Here is a 14,009-nt window from a genome sequence, read left to right as displayed (position 1 = left end):
ACACGCTCCGCACAAAAACACGCCATCGAACTCTGGGACTTACTCGACACCACCGCCCCTGACGTGGCCTTCCTGACCGAAACCTGGTGGAACGACTCCTCGGCCCCGGACATCGCAATCGCCATACCGGAGGGATACAAAATCACCAGAAGAGATCGAACCAACGGAATCGGCGGCGGAATAGCCATCGCCCACATATCTACCCTCAAAATCCACACCCACACGGACGACACCCTCAAGATAGCCGAACACCTCCACTTCCAGATCCACACGGACCCCAACACGACCCTCAGAGGAACCCTCATATACCGCCCTCCAGGACCAAGAGCCCCCTTCAGCGACACCGTCGCCGACCTCGCGAGCACCCACGCCCTCGCGTCCCCAGACTACATCCTCCTGGGAGATCTAAACTACCACCTGGAAAATAACAACTACGTCAACACCGCATCTCTGACCTCCAACCTCCTCAACCTCGGACTCCGTCAACTGGTCAACACTCCCACCCACATCGCCGGACACACTCTTGACCCCCTCTTCACCTCTAGCAACCACATCTCTTTCAGCCACACCTCCGAACTCCACTGGACCGACCATCACTGCGTCCACTTCTCTTATACGAAAATCACCGAACACCACCGCATCCCTCGACCTCCTCACCGCCGCTGGGGAAAAATCACCCAAGACCAACTAACCAGCACCCTCGTCAAAGACCCTCCACCCGGCTCAACCGACCCAAGCACTGCCGCCATCAACCTCCATCAATGGATCCTCGACTGCGCCAACACCTTAGCCCCACTCAAGAAACCCACCGCCAACCAAGGAAAGAAAAAACCAGCCTGGTTCACAGACGAACTGACCGCCTCCAAAAGCCTCTGCCAGAAGCTCAAGAAGAAGTGGATCTTAGAGCGCACACCCGACAACCTCGCCTCCCTCAAAAACGGCAACCATGAACACCACCAACGGATCCGAGTCGCCAAGCGCGCCCACTTCACTGAACGCATCAACAACAACGCCCATGACTGCAAAGAACTCTTCGGCATCGTGAAGGAACTCTCAAACCCCAACGCCAACTCCAACGACATCCCGCCCTCCCAGAAACTCTGCGACGACCTCTCCACCTTCTTCCACCAGAAAATCACAACCATCCACGACAGCTTCAACGCCACTCCGCCGCCAGACCCCACCCCTGACATCTCCACAGACGCCTGCCGCCTCACCGCCTGGATCCACGTGGACGACACCGAAACAATAACAACCATGAACACCATCCACTCAGGCTCCCCCACGGACCCATGCCCTCATCACGTGTTCAACAAAGCCAACGCCATCATCGCCCCCAAACTCCGCGAGATCATCAACCTCTCCTTCGACTCCGCCACCTTCCCAGACAGCTGGAAACACGCAGAAATCCAACCCCTCCTCAAGAAACCCAAGGCTGACCCCAACGACCTTAAAAACTTCCGACCGATCTCTCTCCTCCCTTTTCCAGCAAAAGTCATCGAGAAGATCGTCAACACACAGCTCGCCCACTTCCTCGAAGACAACTCCATCCTAGACCCCTCTCAATCCGGTTTCAGACGAAACCACAGCACCGAGACTGCTCTCCTCGCCGCCACAGATGACATCAGAACCCAAATGGACAACGGCGAAACCTCGGCCCTCATCATCCTCGACCTATCAGCCGCTTTTGACACAGTCTGCCACCGCCCCCTACTGACCCGCCTCCATGGAGCCGGCATCCAGGATAAAGCCCTCAACTGGATCTCATCCTTCCTCACCGACAGAACCCAGAGAGTCCGACTCTCCTCTTTCCGCTCCAAAGCCACCAACCTCATCTGCGGCGTCCCCCAAGGATCCTCCCTCAGCCCTACGTTGTTCAACGTCTACATGACCCCCCTCGCCAATCTGGCCCGCCAACATCACCTCAGCATCATCTCCTACGCCGACGACACCCAGCTCGTCCTCTCCCTGACCAAAGACCCACTCACCGCCAAAACCAACCTCCACGAGGGACTGAAAGCCATCGCCGAGTGGATGAACGACAGCCGCCTGAAGCTCAACTCCGACAAGACGGAAGTCCTCATCCTCGGGCGCACCCCTTCGGCCTGGAACGACTCCTGGTGGCCCACCGATTTCGGACCCCCACAGACCCCAGCCAGCCACGCAAGAAACCTCGGCTTCATCCTGGACTCAGCCCTCACCATGTCCAAACAGGTCAGCGTCGTCTCCTCTTCCTGCTTCAACACCCTTCGAATGCTCCGCAGAATTTTCAAGTGGATCCCAACAGGAACCAGAAAGACGGTGACCCAAGCCCTCGTCAGTAGCAGACTTGACTACGGCAACGCACTCTACACAGGCATCCCAACAAAAGACATCAAACGACTCCAGCGTATCCAAAATGCATCCGCCCGCCTGATCCTTGACATACCCCACCGATGTCACATCTCCCCTCACCTGAAGGACCTCCACTGGCTCCCCGTGGACAAGAGGATCACCTTTAAACTCCTCACCCACGCTCACAAGGCTCTACACAACACTGGACCTACCTACCTCAACTCCAGACTCAACTTTTACGCCCCCACTCGTCAACTCCGCTCTGCCAATCTCGCCCTCGCCATCGTCCCCAGGATCCAGCGCAAGACCGCCGGCGGCAGATCCTTCTCCTTCCTCGCCGCCAAGACCTGGAACTCTCTCCCCACCTCACTGCGCCAAACCCAGGACCTCCTCGCCTTCAGGAGACTCCTCAAGACCTGGCTCTTCGACCGCTAACAGCTCACCCCCCCCCCCCCCCACCAGCGCCTCGAAACCCTGACGGGTACATAGTGCGCTTTACAAATGTTATGATTGATTGATTGGAGAGAACACTGCTGGGGCATCAGATAATAAAACCACAGGCACCTCAGGGGGAAGGGAAGGGGGGGGCACCTCAGCCACATGAGTCCACGACGCCAGATCCACGAGGGGCCTCCATGCCCACTGTACCATCCTGGGGAGTGCAAAGCCACAGTCTCTCAAGTCTCTACAGTGGGTGGATTGCCCACTGTACCATCCTGGGGAGTGCAAAGCCACAGTCCATCAGGTGGATTACAGACTCCACTGGTTATGGAGGAGGCATGTTGGCCAGAGTGCTTCGTGAAGCCCTGCCCGACACAGATTCGGCCCTGCCAATGGGCCAGCGGTGCTTGAGATGAAGGGCCCAGCGGAGCGGTGCTTCACAGGAAGGGCCCAGCGGAGCGGTGCTTGAGATGAAGGGCCCAGCGGAGCGGTGCTTGAGATGAAGGGCCCAGCGGAGTGGTGCTTGACAGGAAGGGCCGAGCGGAGCAGTTCAGAGACGGCGGTGCCCAGCGGAGCGGTGCTTGACAGGAAGGGCCCAGCGGAGCAGTTCAGAGACGGCGGTGCCCAGCGGAGCGGTGCTTGACAGGAAGGGCCCAGCGGAGCGGTGCTTGACAGGAAGGGCCCAGCGGAGCAGTTCAGAGACGGCGGTGCCCAGCGGAGCGGTGCTTGACAGGAAGGGCCCAGCGGAGCGTTGCTTGACAGGAAGGGTCCAGCGGAGCGGTGCTTGAGATGAAGGGCACAGCGGAGCGGTGCTTGACAGGAAGGGCCCAGCGGAGCGGTGCTTGAGATGAAGGGCCCAGCGGAACGGTGCTTGAGATGAAGGGCCCAGCGGAGCGGTGCTTGACAGGAAGGGCCCAGCGGAGCAGTTCAGAGACGGCGGTGCCCAGCGGAGCGGTGCTTGACAGGAAGGGCCCAGCGGACCGGTGCTTGACAGGAAGGGCCCAGCTGAGCGGTGCTTGACAGGAAGGGCCCAGCGGAGCGGTGCTTGAGATGAAGGGCCCAGCGGAGCGGTGCTTGAGATGAAGGGCCCAGCGGAGCGGTGCTTGACAGGAAGGGCCCAGCGAAGCAGTGCTTGACAGGAAGGGCCCAGCGGAGCGGTGCTTGACAGGAAGGGCCCAGCGGAGCAGTTCAGAGACGGCGGTGCCCAGCGGAGCGGTGCTTGACAGGAAGGGCCCAGCGGTGCTTGACAGGAAGGGCCCAGCGGAGCGGTGCTTCAGATGAAGGGCCCAGCGGAGCGGTGCTTGACAGGAAGGGCCCAGCGGAGCGGTGCTTGAGATGAAGGGCCCAGCGGAGCGGTGCTTGAGATGAAGGGCCCAGCGGAGCGGTGCTTGACAGGAAGGGCCCAGCGGAGCAGTTCAGAGATGGCGGTGCCCAGCGGAGCGGTGCTTGACAGGAAGGGCCCAGCGGAGCGGTGCTTGACAGGAAGGGCCCAGCGGAGCGGTGCTTGACAGGAAGGGCCCAGCGGAGCGGAGCTTGACAGGAAGGGCCCAGTGGAGCGGTGCTTGACAGGAAGGGCCCAGCGGAGCAGTTCAGAGACGGCGGTGCCCAGCGGAGCGGTGCTTGACAGGAAGGGCCCAGCGGAGCGGTGCTTGACAGGAAGGGCCCAGCAGAGCGGTGCTTGACAGGAAGGGCCCAGCGGAGCGGTGCTTGAGATGAAGGGCCCAGCGGAGCGGTGCTTGACAGGAAGGGCCCAGCAGAGCGGTGCTTGGCAGGAAGGGCCCAGCGGAGCGGTGCTTGAGATGAAGGGCCCAGCGGAGCGGTGCTTGAGATGAAGGGCCCAGCGGAGCAGTGCTTGACAGGAAGGGCCCAGCGGAGCAGTGCTTGACAGGAAGGGCCCAGCGGAGCAGTTCAGAGACGGCAGTGCCCAGCGGAGCGGTGCTTGTCTTGGCGGGGCCCTGTTCAGCGGTGCTTCTCACGGCGGGGCCCTGTTCAGCGGTGCTTCTCACGGCGGGGCCCTGTTCAGCGGTGCTTGTCTTGGCGGGGCCCTGTTCAGCGGTGCTTGTCTTGTCGGGCCCTGTTCAGCGGTGCTTGTCACGGCGGGGCCCTGTTCAGCGGTGCTTGTCTTGGTGGGGCCCTGTTCAGCGGTGCTTCTCACGACGGGGCCCTGTTCAGCGGTGCTTGTCTTGGCGGGGCCCTGTCTTGGCGGGGCCCTGTTCAGCGGTGCTTGTCTTGGCGGGGCCCTGTTCAGCAGAGCTTGTCACGGCGGGGCCCTGTTCAGCGGTGCTTCTCACGGCGGGGCCCTGTTCAGCGGTGCTTCTCACGGCGGGGCCCTGTTCAGCGGTGCTTGTCTTGGCAGGGCCCTGTTCAGCGGTGCTTCTCATGGCGGGCCCCTGTTCAGCAGTGCTTGTCACGGCGGGGCCCTGTTTAGCGGTGCTTGTCACGGCGGGGCCCTGTTCAGCGGTGCTTCTCACAGCGGGGCCCTGTTCAGCGGTGCTTGTCTTGCGGGGCCCTGTTCAGCGGTGCTTGTCTTGTGTTCCTAGGGAACCAGATCTGGCCAATAATTCCCGCTCAGTCGCCATCCGACCTTTCGCTTGCGGGCCCTCCTGTGCTGGAGTCCTGGGCCCGTGGGTGTCCTCCGTCACACCCCAAATGGGGCTGGTGAGGCCCTCCTGGGCAGCTCGCCTACTGCCGGACTTTTCCGCCCTGCTGCCCTTGCCCTCCTTCGCCGAATCTCTGGGGCCCTTGCCTCCCTTTGTGGATGTGCCAGGTGACAGTGCAAGGGTGGTGTCCTTGGGGGCAGCCATCTCAGGCCTGTCGCGCCGGCCCTTCCCTTTTTTGGTTCTTTTCCCAGGGGGTGGGCTGGCTGTCCCCTTGCTGCTGGCTGATGTTCCCGCCCTAGGAGCTGGTGGACTCCAATAGCCCTGAAGGGTGGTCCTAGTAGGTGCAGGGCTTGTGGTGGCTGAGGTGCTGTTTGGACTCTTACGAGATGGAGGGGGTGGGTCAGGTGATGCAAAGAGGTTAATTTTGGAGAGGAACAACTTTTTAGGAGCAATGGGAAGGGTAGGCGCAGTGGGTATGGGAGTGGAGGAAGAGGATGTGGTTGTAGGAGAGTCAAGTGTGCTGTCTTTGGGTGCAGGTGCTTGTGACGGAGGCTGTCGTGAGGTGGATGGCTGTTGGGTGGGTGGCTGCCTGCGTTTGTGTGGTTTGGAAGAGGGGGTGACAGACACACTGGGAGAGGACACAGGGGACGTGCAAATGGCAGTGGGGGTGGTGACTGCACGTGTGCGGACTGTTCTGGTGGGTGTGGTGGTGATGGACGTACTGGCTGATGGTGGTGTGCATACAGGTGTGAGTGGAGACATCACAGGGAGGGAGGAGGGAGACGAGGAGGAGGGGGACACAGAGGAGGCAGTGGCTGTTGGCATGTCTGCATGTGGATGTTGCTTGTGTGAATGCTTGTGTGATCTGTGGTGCTTATGTCTGGATGAGCTTCCCTTGGGTGTTGAGGTGTGTGCAGGCTGGTCTGTAGGTGTGTCTGGGATAGGCAGAGGAACAGGGGAGTGGGACTGGGTGGAGGGAGTTGGAAGAGGGAGGCTGGAGACAGGGACAATGGCTGCCGTCAGTGCTGAGGCCAGAGTGTTGAACGATCGCTGATGGGCAGCCTGAGCCGAATGAATGCCCTCCAGGTATGCATTGCTCCGATGCACCTCCCTTTCTACCCCCTGGATGGCATTCAAAAGGGTAGACTGCCCAACAATGAGCGTCTGGAGGAGGTCAATGATCTCCGTACTGAGGGCAGCAGGGGTAACTGGGGCAGGGCCTGAGGTGCCTGGGGCGAAGGAGATGCCCGGCTTCCTGGCCGAGCGGGCACAGGGCCAACGCTGAGGGGCTGCTGGGAGGGCGGAGCTGGTGCGCTGGGTGGCGGCTGTACCTGTTGTTGCGGTGGGCACGGATGTTGCCGCCACCACAAGGGAGCTCCCTTCCGAGGACGTGTCGGTGTCGCTGACGTCTCCACGGGTCCCCATTGTGGAGCTCCCCTCGCCCTCCGTCTCACTGGTGTACTCGGAGTCGGTTGCATGGCCCTCCGGGGCCATGTGAGATGCAGCTCCCTCGTGCGCCGATGCCACTTCTCCTCCGCCTGATGATGCTAAGGCACACATGAACAGGAAAACCAAAAAAAAGGGGGGGAAGAAGAAAGAAAGACATGTTGAGTGCATGCATTGGTGACACCGTTGGCGGAGAGGACAGACACAGAAGACCCCTGCACTACGCCGCGCACTCGGGGTACACTACTCAATTATTGTGACTTGGCCTACAAGTCTATGGATGACACATGCACACATAGGTGAGCCTGGGCCATGGATAGCTGTACTTAGCACCCTACAGAGGTGGGGGGCGGGGGCACAGGGCCATGCCTTACGGAGGGGCCTAGCCTACAGAAACCGCCCTGGCCTAGAGATAGCCACAGCCCTCCTCCCCCACCCAGACACCTCCACTGTGCGCTAATATAGCAGAATGTGCTGATACTCACCCCCTTGTGTCTGCTGTGATGTCCTCACGCGCCCATCCAAATCGGGGTAGGCCACCGCCAGGATCCGGGACATCAGGGGGGTCAATTGCCGTGTGGCACCCCTCCTAGGTTGGGAGGCAATCCCCAGCAGAGCCTCGGCGGTCTTTCTTCTCCCGCGGCGGATGTCCTCCCACCTCTTGCGGCAGTGGGTGCCCCGTCTGTTGTGGACCCCCGGGCCCGGACGTCCTTTCGATGGCACGCCAAATGTCAATCTTCTGATGGGCGCTGACCTGTGTGACATGTACAGGGTGGGAAAAGAAATATCATCACTTTTCTGCATGGTCGATAAGAGTGGCCCTCCCTCCCCAACCTTGCCATGTGGCACATGCTCTCATCTGTCGTGCGTTGCATTCCTCATTCGCTCCCCTCCCCACCATCTTACATCCACCCCACTCAACACAGGCATAGCCCATACAACGTGCTCCCTGTGTACTTACCTGTTGGTCTGGAGGACCGTAGAGTAGCGCATACTGGGGGAGGACCCCATCAACAAGTTTATCCAATTCCTCAGATGTGAAGGCAGGGGCCCTTTCCCCAGTCGCAGCAGCCATTGTCTCTTCCAGACCGAGGTCACAGCAGCACTTGCAGTATAGGTCCTCTCCTGTGGATGATCAGGTCTCGAGTGATTAAGCAGATAGAAAATGGCGGTCACGCCCGCGGCGGTGCGTACCGCGACCGCCGGCGCCCATCGTCATTGGCTCCTGAGACCCATAGGGTTCACTGTTAACCAATGCTGCTTTGCGCCGCGGTCTTCGACCGCCTACCGCCACGGTGTGCCACACCAGCGCATTGACCTCACATCCCATTGTCACACTTCACAGGTCAGGCAGCCGCCATTTCAAGGGCCCACATGGCTTAATTTCTACTGTGTCACACAGGCCTAGGCCTTGCATTGCCAATCATACAAGCCATTCAATGCATAGCGAATCGTGTACTGTGCAAGCTGTGGTTACGTACCTGTGGGTTGCTTGACTCTGTGCTCCATGTTGTTCTTCCTAGGCACCGTCCGCTGGGACTTGCGAGGAGATGGAGGAATCCTCCCGTGTACAGACCGCTGGTGGACCTGTCGACAATGGAAGAAAGACATGTCATACTGACATACAGACTTGACCGAGCCACTATACAGGAACTGTGTGCCCAGCTGGAGCCAAACCTGATGTCCCCCATTCGCCAACCCACAGGGATTCCCCCTCTGGTGCAGGTTCTGTCAGTACTCCATTTTTTAGCAAGTGGATCATTCCAAACAACAGTGGCCATATCATCAGGGATGTCTCAGCCTATGTTTTCTAAGGTTTTGTCCAGAGTGTTGTCTGCCCTGATGAAATACATGCAGAGCTACATTGTTTTCCCTGAGGTGGGCGATTTGGCTACAGTGAAGGGTGATTTCTATGCCCTTGGACACATCCCCAACATCATTGGTGCCATTGATGGGACTCATGTGGCTTTGGTTCCCCCCAGTGGAAGTGAGCAGGTGTACAGGAACAGAAAAAGTTATCATTCTATGAATGTCCAGGTGGTCTGTTTGGCTGACCAGTACATCTCCCATGTAAATGCCAAGTTCCCTGGGTCAGTGCATGACGCGTACATCATGCGAAATAGCAGCATCCCTTATGTGATGGAACAGCTACAGAGACACCGTGTGTGGCTAATAGGTGACTCTGGTTACCCCAACCTGTCGTGGCTACTTACCCCAGTGAGGAATCCCAGGACAAGGGCAGAGGAACGTTACAATGAGGCCCATGGGCGAACTAGGAGGATTATAGAAAGAACCTTCGGCCTCCTGCAGGCCAGGTTTAGGTGCCTGCATATGACAGGTGGTTCCCTAATGTACTCACCAAAGAAGGTGTGCCATATCATCGTGGCCTGCTGTATGCTTCACAACCTGGCTTTGCGATGCCAGGTGCCTTTCCTGCAGGAGGATGGTCCAGATGGTGGTGTTGTAGCAGCTGTGGAGCCTGTGGAGAGTGAAGAGGAGGAAGACGACGGGGACGACACAGACAACAGGGACACAGTGATACAACAGTATTTTCAGTAGCACACAGGTACGAATCAACCCCGCCATTTTACATTTACTTAAAGTCTCCTGCCTCTCTACTGTCTGTGTTGCCCCCCAGTTCCTGTTAACTGAGTTGTGACTTTCCCTTCCGTTTTCAGAGCTGTGGGCCCCACTGCGTGACCTCTGCTTTGTTTGCCCATGGACTACAGCTGTGTGACAGTGGTATGTTGTCATCACAATCTAACTGAACATTTTGGCACTGTTATGTCTAATACATTTGTTCAAAATACAGGCAGACTCCAGATTTTGTAAGTGCAATAAGTGAATTTATTAAAGTGCTAAATTTAGGAACATGATTGTAAAATGGTGATGGGTGATGGTGGAGTAATGTCCATGGCAGAGTCCAGTTTTCAGTCTCACAGGTGCATTGTCCATATGCCTGTGGAAGGATGGAGCAGGGGCAGTTTAAGTTTGGGCAGGGTGACAATGTGGGACAGTGGGATGACATCAGGGGGTATCCTTTGCTGGCGGGGGTCTTGGCATCCTACTCTGTCTTCTTCTGAGATCTCAGGTACCGCTTGCGGGGTGGTTCTTCTTCTGCAGGAGGTGGGGTTCTGGTGGCCTGTCGTTGTGTGGGGGCCTCCTGTCCACTAACGCCGGCGGAGGTGGTAGGCTGTTCCTGGTCCATGCTAGTGACAGGGGCCCTTTGTGGTGCCACATGGTCCCGCAATGTGGTGACTATCTGGTTAAGGGCCACGACTATGGTCCCCATTGCGGAACTAATGTTTTGCAGTTCCTCTCTGAACCCCTTGTACTGTTCCTCCTGCAGTACCTGGATCTCCTGGAACCTGGCCAGTACCGTAGCCATCGTCTCCTGGGAGCGGTGGTATGATCCCATGATGGAGGAGAGGGCCTCTTGGAGAGTCGGTTCCCTGGGCCTGTCCCCCCCTGTCGCACAGCAGCCCTCCCAGTTCCCCTGTTTCCCTGGGCCTCTGTCCCCTGGACCGTGTGCCCACTACCACTGCCCCCAGGTCCCTGTTGTTGGGGTGGTGGGTCAACCTGGGTGCCCTGTAGTGGTGCACACACCGCTGATTGACGTGTCCTGGAGACAGAGGCATGGGCCCGCTGGGTGGGAGCTGTGCTGGTGTTCCCAGAGGGGGTTAGGTCTGCTGTAGCCTGTGGCTGTCTGTGGGGAACCAACTGTCCCGAGTTCCCCGATGGGCCGGGCTGGTCATCTGGGTCCAGGGAGACAGAGCTGCTGTCATCACTGGGGGCCTCTTCTGGGGGTGGGATGGACATCTCTGGACCCTCCGTGGCGGTGTGGTGGCGTTCGGGTCCTGCAGGGGTATAAGAGTATGGTTATTGCTTCTGTGTGTGCCATTTCGTGTAATGGGTGGGTGGCCGTGTCCCCCAGTGCTGGCATTCCCTTGTGGGGGCTTTTGTGACGGTGGCTTGTGGGGGTGATGTGTGTGTGCAGTGGGCATGCTTTGGTGATGGGTGTCCATGCTTTGGGGACGCATGCAGGGCTAGGTTTTGGAATGGGTGGGTTGTGATAGTGAGCCATTAGCAAGGAGTTGGTGTGATGGGGGTGGGGGTGAGGGTGGGGTATGATTTGGCATGCAGGTGGGGTGGGGGGAATGAAGTAGTGAAGATTTGCCTTACCAGAGTCCATTCCTCCGCCTACTCCTGCGAGGCCCTCAGGATGCAGGATGTGCAAGACTTCCTCCTCCCATGCTGTGAATTCTGGGGGAGTAGGTGGGGGTCCGCCGCCAGTCTTCTGCACCGCGATGTTGTGCCTTGATACCATGGAACGCACCTTCCCCCGTAGGTCGTTCCACCGCTTCCTGATGTCATCCCGATTTCGTGGATGCTGTCCCACAGCGTTGACCCTGTCCACTATTCTTTGCCATAGCTCAATCTTCCTGGCAATGGTGGTGTGCTGCACCTGTGTCCCGAAGAGCTGGGGCTCTACACGAACTATTTCCTCCACCATGACCCTGAGTTCTGCGTCAGAGAACCTGGGGTGTCTTTGGGGTGCCATGGGGTGGTGTGGATGAGGTGAGGGGTGGTGTATGTGTTGTAGAGTGAGGTGAGTGCGGTGGTGTGTGGTGTTTTGTGCGTGGATATTGTGTAGGTGATGTTGTGATTTGCCTCCGTGTGGTGGTGTACTCTATTCTGTGCTGTCTCTCTCTGTCCTTCAGTCGCAATTGTGGTCGTAGGGGTTTGTGGGTGATGTGGGTGTGTGTTTTATATTTCATTGGGTGTGTGGGAGTGGTGTGTGTATGTGTCTCAGGTGTGTGTATTTTGAATTATCCAATGTGGATGTGTTTTGTAAAGGTGTGTGTATTTTGACCGCGGCGGTGTGTACCGCCAATGGAATACCACGGTTGAAAGACCGCTGCGGGGATTTGTGGGTCGGAATGGTATGGGTGTATTTCTGTTGGCGTGACGGTGGAGGTTTGGTCATCGCCAGTTTCCCTCTGACCTTTGGTGTGGCGGACTTTTGTTGATGTTGGGTTTTTGGCGGTTTGCCAGTTGCGGGTCAGAATGACCGTGGCGGTTTACCGCGACTGCGGCGGTGTTATGGTGGTCTTCTGACCGGCGGTAAGCGCCTTTTACCGCCGAGGTCAGAATGACCCCCTTAGCCTTTAAATTGGAAATTGAAGTTACATACGAAAGGGATCCAATGATCATTGGAATAAGCTTATAAAAGAAGGGGCATCCAATTCTCAATAGTACTGAGACTCTCTTAGGTGAAGATCATCTTCATGGGTAACACCAATAACTCTCGGTGTAATCAGCATACTAGTGGATAGAGACCTCTACGCTAGCCACCAAATTCCACTGAGTGGCTGTAGGGTAATGCTAAATAACACAGGACCAGAGATCAAAGCACAGGACATCCATAATGCCAGGGAAGCACATAGGATTTGGAAGCATCAACTGGAGGAAATTTTGGTTTTATGGGAAATGTAGTATATGAAAACACCAAACCCTGCAAGTGGAAAGATGGAACATTGGCTTATCTTATCAAATTTCGATCGCTGAGAATGCGGAGGACTAACAAACATCTCCATCATGCATCATACAACACGGACAGGGCACCTGTCTCGGTGTTACAAATAGTATGACACCAGATTGATTGAAATTTTGAAATCTGAATTAAATAATGTATGTTTGATTTTGAAATGCTTCATGAAGTTCAATAAACTTACCTAGCTGTTAAAGCCCCCTAATAGGTTTGCAGTTAGACAAATATTCAGAGTCCTACTTAGATTTTTTTAACAGTGCAAAACTTGGCCAGCCATCAAAGCCATCCGTAAACAATGTCTGAGCTCAAGGGAAGTTCTTCATTCATTTATAGGTATTTATCAATTTAATTTAGACTTTGTATTCCCACAATTAAATAGGTTCTAACTGGAATCCGTTTTGTTTTCCTGGGAGGCTTGAAAGTCAGAGCACAGAGCCAGATTGCATTACAAATGTGAGCCAAAAACAGTGACAATTCTATGTGCATAAAGCCCTATTTGCTAATGGACAGATCCGTGGTCAGCTAGGGTTCAATGAGCTCTCAGAGTGGAGTTGGACTTTTTTTGATTACAGGGAACAATGTGCCCATTGCTTCTGGGATTCTTTGAGCCAAAAGGGTCTGCCTGGTAAAAGCACGTGTTTCAGCCTGGGAGGCAGTTCCTGATAGCTACATGGAGCTTTAGATTCTTAGGACAACATGTGTGGGATGATTTGCCAGACTAAGACATATATTTTTTTTATTGGTTTACAGGATGACTGCTTTACAGAATTCGCTAAGACACTGGCCTATTGGCTCAAGATACAATCCAGGAAAAAGAGAGAAATATCAAGCAGGCAACAATTGCTGTTGGCAATGGTGATGGAACAATGTTCAGAGTATGGATGCTGCCATCAGTGTTGTATCAGTGAGGAACAGCAAATGGGAAAAGTTCAAGCATCACACAAAGAATACATGTAGCATAAGTATTCAACAATAAAGTGGTAGAAGTGTAGTATATGGCTGGTGGTGCACTTTGGAACACACAGTCACATATATATTACTGAAGCATGGTGTGGTAATCCACTGTCAATTACAACCAGCATATTTTCCATTAAAATGGCCTCGAAACTTGTACAGTTTTACTGATAAAACAATACAGCGCACAAACGATAATATGCTGAAATAGATTTTCAGCGAATGGTTATCAATTGCACCTCACCAAGCAAAGTTTCTTCATTTGTCTTGGTCCTGTTAAGATCTTCATTTCTATTCATCTTCAGAAGTAAACAATGTGCTCCATGTGTGCTTTCCTAATTGCTAATATATTCTGAAATACTGCTACACACCATTTACAGGGATTTAAATGTTGTTGTGAAATGTATGTACGTATTGTTACCAGATGAAACAATATTGATATATTTTAAATATGAAGTGCCACAAACCATGCTGTTTTTAAAGCCTTGCATTGGCACTAACTTCCTCTCCTCTCCTCTAAACTTTTTCTGCTATTTCCTAAAGTCCTCAGCACAGCTGTCGGGTTCTTTAGCTCAGCTCTGCTAATTAGGTATGACTCAAGAGAACCTTGGGGGGCTCTAGCGTGCCCCTGAGATGAGGTAAGGTATTATATGAGACCTGGTATACAACACTGAGCCTTTCAA

The 14,009-nt window shown here is 55.6% G+C and overlaps 1 protein-coding gene across 4 annotated transcripts in view; it reads right to left on the bottom strand.

Moving 5' to 3' along the window:
• The window catches only part of LRRC4C (leucine rich repeat containing 4C), a 3,131,096-nt gene that overhangs the window by 1,658,774 nt on the left and 1,458,313 nt on the right, over positions 1 to 14,009 (bottom strand). The gene's annotated exons all lie outside the window — the stretch shown is intronic.

This window comes from Pleurodeles waltl, chromosome 3_1 (assembly GCF_031143425.1).
Source record: "Pleurodeles waltl isolate 20211129_DDA chromosome 3_1, aPleWal1.hap1.20221129, whole genome shotgun sequence".
NCBI classification, from domain to species: Eukaryota; Metazoa; Chordata; class Amphibia; order Caudata; family Salamandridae; genus Pleurodeles; species Pleurodeles waltl.
This window is presented reverse-complemented; position numbering and strand designations above follow the sequence as displayed.